The 18,162-nt window shown below is 40.7% G+C and overlaps 1 protein-coding gene across 1 annotated transcript in view; it reads left to right on the top strand.

The window, feature by feature from the left end:
• Nucleotides 1–18,162, top strand: part of LOC126473730 (protein Skeletor, isoforms B/C) — a 676,647-nt gene that overhangs the window by 429,851 nt on the left and 228,634 nt on the right. The window lies entirely within an intron of this gene.

Here is an 18,162-nt window from a genome sequence, read left to right on the forward strand (position 1 = left end):
TTTTGCTTTAATGGATCTGGACTTTTTGTTATAATAGTTCCACGTGAGTCTATATGCTTTCTGTAGTTTTTTTATTCTTTCATCATTGGCCTTTAGGTTGATCCCTGATGGCTGGATGATTTCTCCCAGGTACTTAAAATATGGTACTTGTACGATTTTCCCATGGGTTGTCACAATAGGCAATTTGTCTTGTGGCACTCTTTCTATGTACTGGGTTTTCTCATATGAGATTTGCAGGCCAGTTCTTTGTGCAATTTCGTGTAACTTCTCTATGGCGTTACTGGCTTCTTTTCTATTATTTGTGAGGATTGCAAGGTCATCCGCAAAAGCTAAACACTTCAAATAGAATCTATTATCTTTTCTAATGCCAATTTGGATTCCTTTGACTTCTTTTTCCCATGTCCTGATATTTTTTTCAAGAATGATATTAAAGAGTAACGGTGAAAGTCCGTCACCCTGTCGCACTCCAGTTTGGATTTCAAATGGTTCCGAGATATCCCCTATAAATTTAACCTTGGAGACTGTGTCAGTTAATGTTTCCCGAATGATTGCTCTTGTCTTTCTGTCAATGCTGAATTCTTCCAGCGTCTTGCAGAGCGCTACTCTGTCTACTGAATCGTAGGCCTTTTTAAAATCTACAAAAGCAACCACTGTGTTTCAGGTGTTTCTCATCTGGAGAATCATTTTCAGATTCCAGATCTGCTCTATGAATGATCGTCCCTTGCGAAAACCAGCATGGTATTCTCCTATTTGTGGGTCAGCTTGTTCTTCTAATCTATTCATGAGAACTTTTGATAGGATTTTATACGTGACCGGTACGAGTGAGATACCCCTGTAATTATTTGGTTCAGTTTTGTCCCCTTTTTTGTGGAGTGGATGGATGAGTGCGCATTTCCATTCAGAAGGGATCTGTTCTGTTTCCCAAATGTTTAATATGATTTTGTGAATTTTTCCTGTTAATCTTTCATCATTTAGTTTCCATAGTTCTGCAATAATTCTATCTTCTCCTGGGGCGCTATTGTTTTTCAGTGTCTTGATAATTTCTACTATTTCGTTGATGGTTGGCGGTCTAGCATCAGGATTTGGTGTAGACGTCTGGTAGTGAATATCCTCTGTAGGTCTTTCGCAGTTGAGAAGTTTGTTGAAATAGTCTGCAAGGATTTGGCAGTTATTCTTCGTGTTAGTTTCTAGTGAACCATCCGGTTTCTTGAAGCAAAGATTGGGTGGCTGGTATCCTGCAATATGTTCTTTAAGCGTCTTATAAAAATTCCTGGTGTTGTTCTTCTTAAAGTCTTGTTCTATCTCATCTAGTCGCCGTTTGTCATAATTTCTTTTTTCCCTCTGAATAGTTTTCGATGTTTGTTTTCGGATGACTAGAAATTGTTGCCATTTTTCTGATGTTTTGTGACTATTGAAGTTTTTCCAGGCACTGGTCCTTTCTTCTATTGCGTGGTCACATATTATATTCCCCCACCTGTGTTTTCTCCTTCTCGGGGGTTGACCCAATTTCATCATGGATTTGAGGACGTCCACAAGTTCTGTCCAGTTTGTGGTGTTTGTCTGACTAATTTCCTGTAAGATGTTTTCCTTGTTGAGTTTTATGTATTCGAGGTCTGGTCTCAGCACTTTGTTTAGTTTTGGCTTTTTTCTATTGGGTTGTAATCTGGTCTTTATCTGTAGAAGATGGTGATCTGATTCAAAAAACCCTCTTCTCGTTTTCACATTCAGAATTCCTGCTTTGTTACTCTTGGAGATGGCCACATGGTCTATCTGGAATTCACCCAACATTGTGTTGGGCGACTTCCAAGTATATAGTTTCTTGTTGGGTTTCTTTAATTGTGTTGACATAATTACGAGGTCGAAATTTTCGCAAAAGCTTATCAATCTTTCCCCATTCTTGTTAGTTCTCTTATGAGCTGTATGGATTCCGGTGATTTTCCTGTATTTTTTCTCTTTACCTAATTGTGCGTTAAAGTAGCCTAACAAGATTATTACATGATGTTTGGCAGTTTTGTTTGTCGTCTCTTCAAGGTCATTCCAGAAGTCATCCACTTCCTGGCGGTTCTTCTTGTTTTAGTTATTTCTGGGTGCGTGTGCGTTGATCAAGGTATATGCTTTGTTGGCCGATTTGACGGAGAGCGTTGATATACGTTCTGAGGCAGACTGGAAGTCACTGACAGAGTCGCTGATAGATTTGTGGACTGCAAATGCTGTACCAAACTGTTTGAGTCCTTTCTCGTTAGTTTTAACTGCTGGTTTTCCTTTGTAGATCCTGTAGTTGTCTGTATCAAAATGGTTTTCGTCCGAAAATCGTGTTTCCTGGATTGCAAGGATTTTGATCTGGAATTTTTGCAGCACGTCTGTAAGTTGTTTGATCTTGCCCAGTTTGAAAAGAGTATTAGTATTAAGTGTACCGATGAAGTGTCTCTGTTTTGTGTGTAATAATTTGGACGTCGTCTGGTTCTCAACCTTAGGCGTAACATGATGCTCCTGGTCCCCCGGAATCCGATGACCAGGTAAAGCCAGCCTTGCGACTGGTGCCCGGGGTAGTGGATTCATTCCTTGTGTTATCATCATGTTTGGTTTTCAAGTTGAAAACTAACTTGCTGGTGGTCCTTCCGAGGAAAGATCACATTACCGTTATTATTATATTTCTCTTATATTGGAACAAATAAGCCCTCGGTCACAAATATTGAGTCAAAATTGACCTGGTTTCGACGCTACTATGAGCGTCGTCTTCAGAATTAGACTAACTGTCAGTCTTGTTGCAACCCTTGTTCACAGTACGAGCAGCCCTTAGCGGCTCGCCATCTCACAACTGTTCATGACGTATCCTTTCCGGCTTAGATCTTTTTTAATATGTGACTTGTAAGTAATGCATCTTTTCGAGTCAGTACAAACTTTAATTTTACTAATGTACTATATACCTAATATGTTTTAGAACAGTTAGTCTAATTCTGAAGACGACGCTCAGTGTAGCGTCGAAACCAGGTCAATTTTGGCTTAATATTTGTGACCGAGGGCTTATTTGTCCCAATGTAATTCTGACACGGTCACTGAACCTTAGCAGCTATGTTCATATTTTTTCTCTTCTTATTGACCAACTAGGATCACGTAATGAGTTCAGTTCCTTTTCGTTTTAGTTGTTTCCTATTTTTCCAGTACAATGGTATCTTTCCACCACGTTGTTCTTTCCTCTCTTCTTAAAATGTTGTTCCCAATTTCTTATTTCTTCTTCCCTGAAAGCATTCCAGACTTAGAATATTATTCTTGAAACTGTTCCTTTTTCTTATTCTTTCATTTTTTTCTAATCCTTTTCATGTTTCCATAACCCACACCACTGTTGACATCTTTTTCCATAAATAGGATAAGCCCGGGAGAGTTGGACCACTTTTTTTTTCAGAATAAAATTTGTATGTTTTCAGTTTTTTTTACTCCTGGCAGCATGTTCGTATAGATTGTCACCTAAACTTAAATGAAATATATTTCTGAAGCACTGCCGCTTAAAATACAGATGATAAAACGAAAACATACGTGAGTGGTCCATATCACCCGCAGGTGTATGGGCGAGACGACCAGTGTACTGGGAGAGATGGACCATGTAAAAAAGGCTGTACATGAAGAAAAGAGTCAATTAAAATTTCATACTTTTGTTTAGAATATGTTGTTTAGAATACATGCTTATACTGTTAAATATTTTACTCCAAAAAAACTTCATCAGTTTAATATAAATCTTCATTGAACATTGGCATTTGTAATGAGTTGTTAGTTTAGTTCAGGCATTATCCTGTCTTTCTCTCTCTGCAGCAATTACACTTTTTACCAAATGTTGACCATCGTGACAGGCAATACACCGAATCCAAACGTAATTTTTATTAGTTTCATAATAGATTTCACCACAGCCATTAAATTCATCCTCATGACATTCATCAAAATTATTTTCGTAATCTTCTACAACGTCTGCACCTGATGAACACAGTGAGGTATTTGCACTATTTTTCTTATTGGGCTTCTTCAATCTGTATTTGTCTTCACTAGTACTTCCCGTTGGTGATCTTTTTCTGTCTTTTTTCTATTTCCTTTCTTTTCTTATCCCTCTTTTCCCTCATAGTTTCAATATTTTCAGTAGAGTTTAGCCTTTGGATACAGTTGCTGCCATCTTCTTAATATTCATGTTTTTATCAGTAGAAGGAATAAGCGATATTTCCTTCAAAAATTTTGTTTGTATTTGCTTGGGAGCAGTCGGTTTTGAGGCTGTACTCTTGAAATCTTTAGATTTAGTAAGAGTGAAGTCTGAAGTTGCGTCAGTGAAGCAATTTGACTTTCGCAGATAACTCTGCTCGTTTGATGTGTTTACAGTCAGAAGGCGTTTTTTTGAGCTTTGAAGTGGTTGGACGCCCTGTGTGTCAGATCCTGCTCTTCCATTTGTTGGCACAGAAATATCTTCCGAAAAATAAGTATATTCTGAGATAGCGGCCGACTTCAGTGGAATTATTGCACATGCTTGTAAGGTAAAATTTAGTTGTGCTCCATGTCTCTCACATTGAAACTGCTGGTCCATCCCTCCCAAATAACACAGGTCCATCTCTTCAGATTGTCTGGACAAGATGAACCACCCCGATTTCTGTCTGTAGGCACAAACCTTGGTGGTTATTTTAGGTTAGTTTCATGCCTACACATGTGTCAAGCTCGCTGTAAAAATAACTGCATCAATATTTTGCAAACTAAGCCATAATATTAAAGTCCTGTATCTACACGATAAAGCTTTTCGGCTTACCAGAACAGAGAATGTGGTTTTTCTACAGAACTAACACAAAAATGATAGCAAAACTTCTACACCACGTTTGTTAACAAAAGAGCTTCGTCGCAAGCGGTGGGAGCTGTTCTCTAGCGGCAGATTTGTGAACTACGCCACTGGTCCGCCTCACACAGTGGTCCAACTCTCCGGAACGTAACCTACAGTAATACCTGTTTCATTAACCTCTTCTCATCCTTTCGGTAGAGGTGTCCAAGGAGTATTAACCTTCACTTTATCATTATGCCTCATATTTTCTCCGCATTTTGATGGATCTCTTGATCACTTCTAATTTTCCCACCATCTGTAGTTTGTATCACAGCCTTTATTTTACGAATGATTCGTCTTCCATTATTTATGTTCTGTCCAGTTTATAGTTCTATATCTAGTTATGCATCTACATCTACATAGACACTCCGAATGCCACCTCACGGTGCGTGGCGGAGAGTACCATGTACCACTAACAGTCATTCCCTTCCCTACTCCACTCGAAAGTAGAGCGAGGGAAAACGACTATCTATGTGGTTACTGTGCAATTCACAGTTAAGTACCTGGCAGAGTGTTCATTAGCACACACATTCTCGTCTTATAACTATGGTACAGAATTTTAGTTTTCTATTTCTAGATATGCATTTCTTGTTGTAAATATTTTTATCAGAGCACTTGCTTTTTCCATTTCATTAACTTTTACATATTTGCAAATTTTTATGCCCCCTTCTGCTTTGCGGTTGGTTAACGATATTTGAAATTACTAACTACTTCTGTTTTGCAGTTTGTGTTATGACGTGTTTTGGTGCATTATTATTATTATTATTATTATTATTCTTTATAATACGGCAAAACCATGGCCTGACGTATGAGATGACCTGGCGACCAAATCTGATCAACTTACATCAGTAAATGAGTGTAAATTACCACTTTGTCGGTGATTCGTAAATTCTGAAAAAACCTTTGATGCGATTCCAAATAAATCTGTATTCACTTGAAAAAGAAGAATTGATTCACCCTATATAAGTATACTTAAGAATACAATAGGTCTAGACACGTTGGAGTCACAGCTTCCATTAGAATTTATAAGAATAGTGAAAAGTCAAACAAGAAAATTCTTCATCATCAATGTTATTTTCTGCGGACCTAGAGAAAGTCTTTGGATTCGTAAAATGGGAAAACGAGAAAGGAAAATACATTACTGAAACGTATCTGAACCTCCTTCGTGCTACTGAAGACGTTATACTGTTTACTTATGGCGTAGATAACTTCAACCTTCAACGGAAGAAATTAATAGGGCTAGTTTAGACGCAAGCCTACAGAACAATTACAAGAAGACTAAAACAGTTTATATTCAACACGTCTAGAAGACAACAGTACAAACTTAAAACGAAGGCTTGCAAGCAAATGACAACTTTTTGTAGGGTGATTCTGTTATGTCAGAAACTTTCAGGGATGCTGGAGAATGGTAAATGTATCAGCCTGAAGTAAGGGTCCCTAGCCCGGAAACGACAAGTCGAAAGGTATGTGCGAAAGGCTACTCAAGTTCCGCCTTAGCTACGCGCATTGCTCAAACTGCGAGCCCTAACTTCTGAACCCTGGCGCACAGAAGTCCCGCTGAATACTCACTATACACTCAGATAATTTCCCCTGTTGGTGGAATAGTTACGGCGCGCGGCCCGAGAATCCTAGGTCTAAGGTACAGTAATGACGAATTCCACTTACCTGTACAAGTTTCTCAGTTGTTCACAATTGCGTCTCCCAACTCAGTGCAGGCACGGCATCGTTGCACAAGTTCTGTCGCACTCGTTCAAATAGCGGCGGTGTCGTTCGTACACAGACAGAGACGGCGAGAATTACTGCCTCGAGATCCTTTCCACTCTCGACAGGGATCTTGACCACAAGACTTTTCACGTAGCCCCAGAATAAGAGTAAGAAGTCTAGTGTAGTGAGATCATGTGATCGTGCTGGCCACGAAAAAGGCTCCCCTCTGCCTATCCACTTTTCAGGGAATATCTCATGTAGTTGTTTACGAAACGTCAATCCAAAATGAGGTGGGCCACCATCATGTTGAAATCATGACCGTCAACTAATAAGAAGCGGAATATAGTCCAGGAACCTGGGTAAGAACAGTACCAGTACATGTCTTCCACTGTCAGGGGTATCAGAACATTTTTGACATATAATTTTTGATTCAGTCGTTTTAGGATCAAGCTCCCTAATCTCAGACTGATACACTTACCCTTCTCCGTCGTCTCTGAAAATCTGTAACGTCATCATGGAATCATGCTTTATGTATGCAGGGTATATGTTGATAAGTTTTTATGCTACTGACAGTGTCTTCCTGTTTAGGTGTATTTTTGCTTCTGATGAAGGTATATTTAGATATACCTAAACCGTGGTCAAGGATTTCAATAAATCTTTATCCTGCAACTGTTTGGCTGTTATCATTTACCGTGAATTTTTTCGATTCACTTGCAGGGTTACCTGAATTTGAGGAGTTGGTTAATTATTGCCTCTCACTGTACCTGCTCCTTTATTTCCTTAGTTTTTTAATACCTTTCCACTCTCTTCCACAGCTGGTTATATTGCTGTTTAACTAAGGCCTTGTTGCAAGTCATCTGGTAACGCTGGTACATAACAAAGGTAAGTCATATATTCTACAACAGGGTCTCCGCCTGGCTTTAATACCTAGGAAAGCAAGAAGAAAGTCCTCTTGTACTTCATTTCTAAGCCAGAGTGACGAATCAGCTTTCCTAACAGCATGTATCATCAGCTGCAGATTCTTACTCACGTGCTGCAATGATACTTTTATACCACTGGGCACAGCAAACGTTCATTCACAATTAATTTAAATAAATTTATAATGACATACGAACAAAAACATCTTAAAAATATTAAAACAGATAAACAAATGGCAGGAAACCATCCACGCATCTAAGCTTACGTGCGTATCCATGTGTGCTACCGCATTTCCACAAAACGTTTTCTCATCCCGGCCGTACTTAGTCAGTCTCACATAGCACCAACGGGACGTGATTCCTCTGTCAGATCACAGCCAAGTGTAGGTCCTGTCCAGTGGCCTTAGCGAGCTGGTGACCGCATCACATTCAGCTGCACGAGCTTCAACTGTGCCAGTCGGCGGTCGCCAGATACCCCACCAGTAGGCAAACCACCTCTCATTCTTGCAAAATACTGGCTTATTACGTAATATCCAAACAAGAGACTTGCCACTTTAATAGGAGTCTTTCTTTCATTTTTGAAATGTCTTATTACTTCAGATCATTCGCAGCGCTAGTAATTCCTAATTTAGAACTCGTTATTTCGCCCCATAATGTCGTCCCCCTGTTAACCCGCCAGGATAGCCAAGAGCGCTAACCCGCTGCTTCCTGGACTCGGGTAGGCGCGCCGGCCTCGGATCGATTCCTCCTGGCGGATTAACGAAGAGGGCCAGTGTGCCGGCCAGCCTGGATGTGGTTTTTAGGCGGTTTTCCACATCCTGCGAGGTGAATAGTGGGCTGGTCCCCACGTTCCGCCTCAGTTGCACGACTCGCCGACATCTGAACACGTTCGCACTATTCCATGAATTACACTACACATGGGTAGCTGGGGTACGCTAATTCCATCCCAGGGGATGGGGGGGGGGGCGCACGGGGTGGCAGCAGGAAGGGCATCTGGCCACCCCTTCATCCTAACTTTGCCAAATCCGTTCCTAACAATGCCCATGCTGCATCACTCCGGGACATGGCACCAGTGAAAGAAAGAATGTCGTCCTCCTGTTACTCTCCTTATTCAGAATCCCTACTCTAATTGGGTGGGTGAGAATTCTGTAATAGCTCGTTCGAGAAAAAAAGCAAACCCTCCTCCTCCGCTCCCCCCCCCTCCCGTCTCTACCTTGCCCCCTCCCCTCCACCCATGCACCAGTCACCACACTCCTTGCAAAATGTTGCCGTCTCGTTACCTTGAAGTTGTTGTTGAGGTCTTCAGTCCTGAGACTGGTTTGATGCAGCTCTCCATGCTACTCTATCCTGTGCAACCTGCTTCATCTCCCAGTACCTACTGCAACCTACATCCTTCTGCATCTGCTTGGTGTATTCATCTCTTGGTCTCCCTCTACGATTTTTACCGTCCACGCTGCCCTCCAATACTAAATTGGTGATCCCTTGATGCCTCAGAACATGTCCTACCAACCGATCGCTTCTTCCAGTCAAGTTGTGCCACAAAGTTCTCTTCTCCCCAATCCCATTCAACACCTCCTCATTAGTTATGTGATCTACCCATCTAATCTTCAGCATTCTTCTGTAGCACCACATTTCGAAAGCTTCTATTCTCTTCTTGTCTAAACTATTTATCGTCCATGTTTCACTTCCATACATGGCTACACTCCATACAAATACTTTCAGAAACGACTTCCTGACACTTAAATCTATATTCGATGTTAACAAATTTCTCTTCTTCAGAAACTCTTTCCTTCCCATAGCCAGTCTACATTTTATATCCTCTCTACTTCGACCATCATCAGTTATTTTGCTCCCCAAATAGCAAAACTCCTTTACTACTTTAAGTGTCTCATTTCCTAATCTAATACCTTCAACATCAACCGACTTAATTCGACTACATTCCATCGTCCTCGTTTCGCTGTTGTTGATGTTCATCTTATATCCTACCTTCAAGACACTATCCATTCCGTTCAACTGCTCTTCCAAGTCCTTTGCTGTCTCTGACAGAATTACAATGTCATCGGCGAACCTCAAAGTTTTTATTTCTTCTCCATGGATTTTAATACCTACTCCGAATTTTTCTTTTGTTTCCTTCACTACTTGCTCAATATACAGATTGAATAACTTCAGGGAGAGACTACAACCCTGTCTCACTCCCTTCCCAACCACTGCTTCCCTTTCATGACCCTCAACTCTTATAACTGCCATTTGGTTTCTATACAAATTGTAAATAGCCTTTTGCTCCCTATATTTTACCCCTGCCACCTTCAGAATTTGAAACAGAGTATTCCAGTCAACATTGCCAAAAGCTTTCTCTAAGTCTACAAATGCTAGAAACGTAGGTTTGCCTTTCCTTACTCTAGCTTCTAAGATAAGCCGTAGGGTCAGTATTGCCTCACGTGTTCCAATATTTCTACGGAATCCAAACTGATCTTCCCCAAGGTCGACTTCTACCAGTTTTTCCATTCGTCTGTAAAGAATTCGCCTTAGTATTTTGCAGCCGTGACTTATTAAACTGATAGTTCGGTAATTTTCACATCTGTCAACACCTGTTTTCTTTGGGATTGGAATTATTACATTCTTCTTGAAGTCTGAGGGAATTTCACCTGTCTCATACATCTTGCTCACCAGATGGTAGGGTTTTGTCAGGACTGGCTCTCCCAAGGCCGTCAGTAGTTCTAATGGAATGTTGTCTACTCCCGGGGCCTTGTTTCGACTCAGGTCTTTCAGTGCTCTGTCAAACTCTTCACGCAGTATCATATCTCCCATTTGATCTTCATCTACATCCTCTTCCATTCCCGTAATATTGTCCTCAAGTACATCGCCCTTGTATAGACCCTCTATATACTCCTTCCACCTTTCTGCTTTCCCTTCTTTGCTTAGAACTGGGTTTCCATCTGAGCTCTTGATATTCATACAAGTCGTTCTCTTTTCTCCAAAGGTCTCTTTAATTTTCCTGTAGGCAGTATCTATCTTACCCCTAGTGAGATAAGCCTCTACATCCTTACATTTATCCTCTAGCCATCCCTGCTTAGCCATTTTGCACTTCCTGTCGATCTCATTTTTCAGACGTTTGTATTCCCTTTTGCCTGCTTCATTTACTGCAATTTTATATTTTCTCCTTTCATCAATTAAATTCAATATTTCTTCCATTACCCAAGGATTTCTACTAGCCCTCGTCTTTTTACCTACTTTATCCTATGCTGCCTTCACTACTTCATCCCTCAAAGCTACCAATTCTTCTTCTTCTGTATTTCTTTCCCCCATTCCTGCCATTTGTTCCCTTACGTTCTCCCTGAAACTCTGCACAACCTCTGGTTTAATCAGTTTATCCAGGTCCCATCTCCTTAAATTCCCACCTTTTTGCAGTTTCTTCAGTTTTAATCTACAGTTCATAACCAATAGATTGTGGTCAGAGTCCACATCTGTACCTGGAAATGTCTTACAATTTAAAACCTGGTTCCTAAATCTCTGTCTTACCATTATATAATCTATCTGAAAAGTGTCAGTATCTCCAGGCTTCTTCGATGTATACAGCCTTCTTTTATGATTCTTGAACCATGTGTTAGCTATCTCGTTACCTTAAACACTAAGAAATTTATATAGCAAGGACAGTGAACTCTGCAGGTCGGCTTATATCCACCTTAGCAGCCAGGTGAGACGACTTTACAGCTGGCAACTTGCAGCACTCCCTCGCCATCACTCCTGCTATACCTTCTATCGGTGGGGATACTGTAAATAGTTTAGTGGAAGCCTTTATCCAGCAGATGTTGTGCTGCGGCTGATGACATTTGAGTCTGCTTCGAAAGCCATCCCTCCTTTATTTAACTTTAACCTTGGGGTTCATATATCATCATAACACTGATTTTATGCCCTCAAACGTTGCACCTTTATATCATATTTCACCCACATGTATATAAAAGGAACATAGCTGTAATGACTACATTTTCGGATTAGTAAGGGATTTCTTGAAATGCAGCTGAAGAAATGGGAACTAAAAGAAGATAACCAAGAGAGAACTGAAAATAGAATCCACATTGTGGATCCCACGCATCTCCTAGCTGTACATGTAAATAAAGTTTGTCTTACAGATACAAGTAGTTGCTAACAGATATTCTGAATAACCCTGAGCTTGCGTAGTATCAGAAATTGTCTTGATGTCTCCGATTCCACCAGTTCGTGTTACGAAATTCCACAGCGAAATAGACTTACCTACTTTAATGAAATTCTAACATAATTGTGTTCATTGTTTAATGCAGGACGCTTCACACAAGCATTAAATGCAATTAAAAATGAAGGGGCACGTATAAAGAAGCTAGTTCTTGAGAGAGCCCGTATTGAGGTATGGAACACATGGAAAGATTCATTAAACAAAGACCAGGGATGAGGATAATAAATTCTTAAGATTCCAACTATACCAAAAAGTAGTTTTATGATTAATGTTCATATGCCGGATAACATACTTCGTGGATAGATACAATTCAACAGACCATAATTTTACATCCCACCAGCTACAACAGACGAAAGAAAAATTAAGAAAGTTATTATTATTAGTTCCTGAAATCTTATCTGAACAGGTGAAGAGCGTTGAGATAATTTGAAACTTCGGATGATTACATTAAAATGAATACTGATTAGAGCTGCATTGCATCAAAATACGATTTGGTAGTTTTGGTACACTACATAAATGATGTAGTAAGTGGTAGTATTAGAGGTAATATTCGTAGCGTTGGTAGGGAAAGAAACAAATGAATCTGTAAGAGGGAAACTAGGAGTTGACGATTTTTTTTCTACGTAATTGAAATTGCACATCATTCAGTGTTATTCCATTGTGTATTTTATATCCCTACACAATACAAACTGCATTTTAAAAATAATAAAAATTAGTTGATCACATAACTTCTGTAATTTTGTGTATCTTAAGCAATTACTTTTGATACAAGTACAAATCACAAGCATTAACATTATTTTATTTTGTACTGAGCAGAAAGTTCTTTATTATGACCAAAGATAAGAGTTTCATGTTATTATTGATAAATGTGGAAGTTGTTCATGAATGACAGAAAGATGTTTTACATAAGTTCGACGAAGTATTGAAGCGTTGTTTGAGGTACTTTTGTTTTGCAGTTTTTTATTTTACCTTCCTTACCTTGTTTTCTAGCGCTGTATGATAATTCTGCATTGTTTTCGTAATTTTTACTGCGAGATCCCACTGTTTCACAGTAAAAATCAACAATTTTCGAATAAAACCCGAATTGAATATTTAGAAGTTCACTTTTACTATAAATACTGTTTATTTTTAAGTTAATGACAGCGGGATAACTATGTAGAACAAAAATGTTCCTCAGGTTGTGCCGCCATTTATATATTCTCTGTCAGTTTCTAGACGGTTCACAGCTCCCGATTATTAGAGGAATCTAGTAAAACACTGAACGCTCTAACAGCCCTACCACAACAAATGTCAAAAATTAATTATGATTGTAGTGTTGCTCACGCTGCTAAATATTGCATTTTCGGGCAACAAGAAAGTTATATTATGTGGCAAGTATCATTAGAGCAGAGTTAATAAAGTCATTTCTTGAAATAATGGCTAAACTAGGCACTCATCTTTTCGTGTTTCCCACGCTGGTCTCGTTGTGAACTCACGGCTCAATCGTCGAAAGTCTAGGTAGTGATGATTCCAAGCTCGGACGCAAAGAGGCCTAGGTGTTATTCTGCAATATGCAAAAGTTTTAAAGATATGTTTCATAAACCATTCTTGAAGATTAAACTTTTGCAAGTTAGGACAATGGTGATGTAAAAAAGTAATCAGCACTCCCAATTTAAGTTACACTTCTTTTTTATTACTTTCGTTGTAATATCACGTAACTCGTTCCTAAACAACACTTTAAAATATAAAACATACTTGAAAATATCTTCCTACCTGTTAAAGTTCACAATTCATAATCTGACTACAATTTGCGTCTTTTCAACATGGCGACCAAAGCTTGACTTTCTAATAACCGCTTACAAGCCCAAAAATCAAAGTTACAAGTACGTCAAAGATCATAGTGAGAAAAGAAAGAATACACATAAGAATAATATCATTGCAATATATACATATCGATGTATCAAAGTACCTCTACATTAATGAAATAAAATCCGAATGTTGTCACAGAAATATGTTAACTATTTAACAGAAACACAGTAGAATATTTCTGGTATCGAGAGGTTGAGGTTAGGTGCCGTAATGGTTACGTAATTCAAGTACCATTACAACGCGTACATAAAGAAAGCGATCGTTCTGAGGTAACGCCCAATAGGTATGCAACACGCCTAACGTACAGGTAACGCAGGTACGACCGTAACTGACCAGCGCTACCAAGAAAAGTAGTATACGCTTACTTATGATAGTCTACGGGAGTTTTACAACTCTAGTACTTGTATTGTAGAGAAGTTGAAGGTGGGACCAGAAACCTAACGCATCCCTACACAAGATATTATTGCAAACTGTGTTACGAAAAGAAAACTAATTCTCGATTATTTGAAAATCCGCGTAATGTACATTTACGTAAATGTAGTGCAAATGTGCAACAATCTCAACAGAATACAGAATTTAGTCGGTTAAATGTGCCCATTTCAGTATCACAAGACAAAGCGTTTACACTACGAGGCAAATCGGCACGTCGGATCGTCACCGCGGCAGGATCGGAAGAAGAGTGTCCCTCTGCACTGCCAGACCTAAATACGCCGCTCAGCGCTCTGATGGGTCGACGCCTGTCAAAGCTCGCTCTTCTCGTTATACCAGGCGCAAGTCGGGGCGCAGCGGGTGGAGGGCAGGGCGTGGCAGGGCAGTGCAGCGAAGGAAATGCTTTGCGACACACTGTGTGCGCGTATTAGGGGGCATTTTAGCTATTGCCAAGTAGTCTTTTCTTGCTGATCCTGGGCGCAGTCTTTCCCTGTGAAGGTATGGCCGAACTCACGAACTTTAATTCATCGTCGGCATCTGGTCAGGAAAAGGACATGCTGATGCTATTACACAGGGTGGTCCATTGATCGTGACTGGGCCAAATATCTCAATAAATAAGCGTCAAACGAAAAAACGACAAAGAACGAAACTCGTCTAGCATCAAGGGGGAAACCAGATGGCGCTATGGTTGGACCGCTAGGCGGCGCTGCCATAGGTCAAACGGATATCAACTGCGTTTTCTTAAATAGGAACCCCCATTTTTTATCATATATTCATGTAGTTCCGAAGGAAATATCAATGTTTTAGTTGGACCACATTTTTCCCTTTGTGATAGATGGCGCTGTAATAGTCACAAACCTACGGTTCACGATTTTAGACGAACAGTTGGTGACAGGCAGGTTTTTTAAAATAAAAATACAGAACATAGGTACTTTTGAACATTTTATTTCCAATGTGATACATGTACCTTTGTGAACTTATCTTTTCTGAGAACGCATGCTGTTATAGCGTGATTACCTGTAAATACGACATTAATGCAATAAATGCTCAAAATGATGTCCGTCAACGTCAATGCATTTGGCAACACGTGTAACGACATTCCTCTCAACAGCGAGTAGTTCGCCTTCCGTAATGTTCGCACATGCATTGACAATGCGCTAACGCATGTTGTCAGGCGTTGTCGGTGGATCACGATCGCAAATACCCTTCAACTTTCCCCACAGAAAGAAACCTGGGGAAGACAGATCCGGTGAACGTGCGCGCCATAATATGGTGCTTCGACGGCCAATCCACCTGTCATGAAGTATGCTATTCAATGACGCATCAACCGCACGCGAGCTATCCATCATGTTGGAAGTACATCGTCATTCTGCCATGCAGTGAAACATCTTGTAGTAACATCGGTAGATCACTACGTAGGAAATCAGCATACATTGCACCATTTAGATTGCCATCGAGAAAATGGGGGCCAATTATCCTTCCTCCCATAATGCTGCATCATACATTAACCCGCCAAGATCTCTGATGTTCCATTTGTGGCAGCCATCGTGGATTTTCCGTTGCCCAATAGTGCATATTATGCCGGTTTACGTTACTGCTGTTGGTGAATGACGCTTCGTCGCTAAATAGAACGCGTGCAAAAAATCTGTCATCATCCCGTAATTTCTCCTGTTCCCAGTGGCAGAGCTGTACACGACGTTCAAAGTCGTCGCCATGCAATTCCTGGTGCATAGAAATATGGTACAGGTGCAATAGATGTTGATGTAGCACTCTCAACACCGACGTTTTTGAGATTCCCGATTCTCGCGCAATTTGTCTGCTACTGATTTGCGGATTAGCCGCGACAGCAGCTAAAACACCTACTTGGCCATCATCATTTGCTGCAGGTCGTCGTTGACGTTTCACAAGTGGCTGAACACTTCCTGTTTCCTTAAATAACGTAACTGTCTGGCGAACGGTCCCGACGCTTAGATGATGTCGTCCATGATACCGAGCAGCATACACAGCACACGCCCGTTAGGCATTTTGATCACAATAGCCGTATATCAATACGATATCGACCTTTTCCGCAATTGATAAACGGTCCATTTTATCGCGAAGCAAATACCGTCCGCACTGGCGGAATGTTACGTAATACCACGTACTTACACGTTTGCGACTATTACAGCGCCATCTATCACAAAGCGAAAAAAGTGGTCCAACTAAAACATTCATATTTTTTTACGTAGTACACGAATTTGTAATAAAAAATGGGGGTTCCTATTTTTAAAAACGTTGATATCTGGTTGACCTATGGCAGCGCCATCTAGCGGGCCAACCATAGCGCCATCTGGTTTCCCCCTTGATGCTAGACGAGTTTCGTTCTACGTCGTTTTTTCGTTTGATGCTTATTTCGTGAGATATTTGGCCCGGTCCACTCTGTATAACATATCAAAACGGAACAAATCAGAATGTAAAAGCGGATACGTGAATGAGAGAAATGCTCATGGCGAACGCGCTTTGACGTCAGAAGTTTTCTGATAAACAGCTCATGAACTATTTCCGTTTAAACTAGAGTCAGTTGCATGAAGTTCACCAGCTTGGGCGGAAATTTGTGTGTTCTTAAGGGTGTATTGCCCAAAACCCAATTGGAAGCGAAGAAAAACTCGCGGTGTTGACGTAAATTTTACTGAAATTTCTTCCCTAATCAAGACATAAGGAAGAGTTACATAGAATACTTTGGAAAATTAATCTGGGAAATTGTTGTTGCTATTCACGATTTGAGCGTAAGATACAGCAGCTGTACTTGAAGGCACGTCTACTGAGTTCTGACCAAGTACCAAAGACGTACCGCTGGCTTCCCACGAATACGATGGCTATAAGACACTTGGTGTATTGTAGTTCTGGGGTGGTTCAAGTTCTTGAGCTGGAGGATTGTGAATTGCTAGGAGAGATGCCTCAGTCTGCGAAATAACTTCAAATATTTTACCACTAATGTTGTAGGTGGTATATTTTTAGTTGCTTGGTACATCGACAAGAAGAAATGGTAGAGTAGGTCAATGGCACATTGAGTGTTCAATCTCTTGACGTTCAAGGGCTCTTTCCTTCGCCTTTTGTTCATGTTATACAATGAAATGTTGGATACTCGTAAGCTTGGGAGCATCAAGTCTCTTTTTTTTTGTCGTTCCTTATAACATCGCTACTTGATTAGCGAGGAAATGTCCAATTCTGTAGGACCCCCAGTTTGAGATGTAACTTACTTCCAATAACTTCCAGTTCGTTGTCCTCACTCTGAGACACCACCCCGCAGGAGCACGTATGGTGCTCGCGCAGTAAACTGCATCCCCGACTCCGCGCACTAGCAAGCACTGTGCTGTCCTGCCCTGCACCTCAATTTCCACAGTGGCAGTTCACACCCGATCATCATCATCATCTTGGACAGTTTCCAGCCACTGGCTGGGTCTGTCGGGAACACAAGCCTCTCCATCGTGTTCTGCCTTTCCACCATTCCCCCTCTTCCTCCTTCGTCCAGTTCTCTCCTCTTCTCGCCACACATTCCTTCACTCCCTTCGCCCATGTATCTCTTGGTCTTCCCCTGGGCCTCTTCCCCTCCAGTTGCAGATCAAACATCCTCTTTGGAATTCTTCCCTCATCCATTCTCTTCATGTGTCCATACCACTGCAGTCTTGATTTTTCTATCCTGTCCTGTACTGGTTCCTCCTTTAGTCTTTCCCTCACATACACATTTCGCAATCTGTCTCGTCTTGTTACACTCAACCTGCTCCTCTGGAACTTCATTTCACTAGCATGTATTCTACTTTTGTCGCTTTTGTGCATTACCCATGTCTCACTTCCGTATGCCAATATGGGGAAAAAGTAGGTTCGGTATATAATTCCCTTGGATTTCTGTGGCACCTTCTTGCTGCAAATAAGCCCCCTAATGCATTTGTAGAACTGCCCTGCTTTTCTGCACCTTTCATTTATTTCCATTGCGTTTCCCACTTTACTTTTAATCATGCTTCCCAGGTACTTGAAGTTCTCTACCACTTGTAGTTTTTCCCCTCCACAAGTTATATCCACATTTGGCCTATTCTTCTTTCTTGTTGTGACAATTATTTCACTTGTCTTTGCAGAGAAATGCATTCCATATTGTGCTGCCGTTGCCTCCCATACATCCAACTGCTCTTGCACCTCCTTCTCGCAATTTCCCCATAACATCAGGTCATCGGCAA

Source organism: Schistocerca serialis, chromosome 4, assembly GCF_023864345.2.
Source record: "Schistocerca serialis cubense isolate TAMUIC-IGC-003099 chromosome 4, iqSchSeri2.2, whole genome shotgun sequence".
NCBI classification, from domain to species: Eukaryota; Metazoa; Arthropoda; class Insecta; order Orthoptera; family Acrididae; genus Schistocerca; species Schistocerca serialis.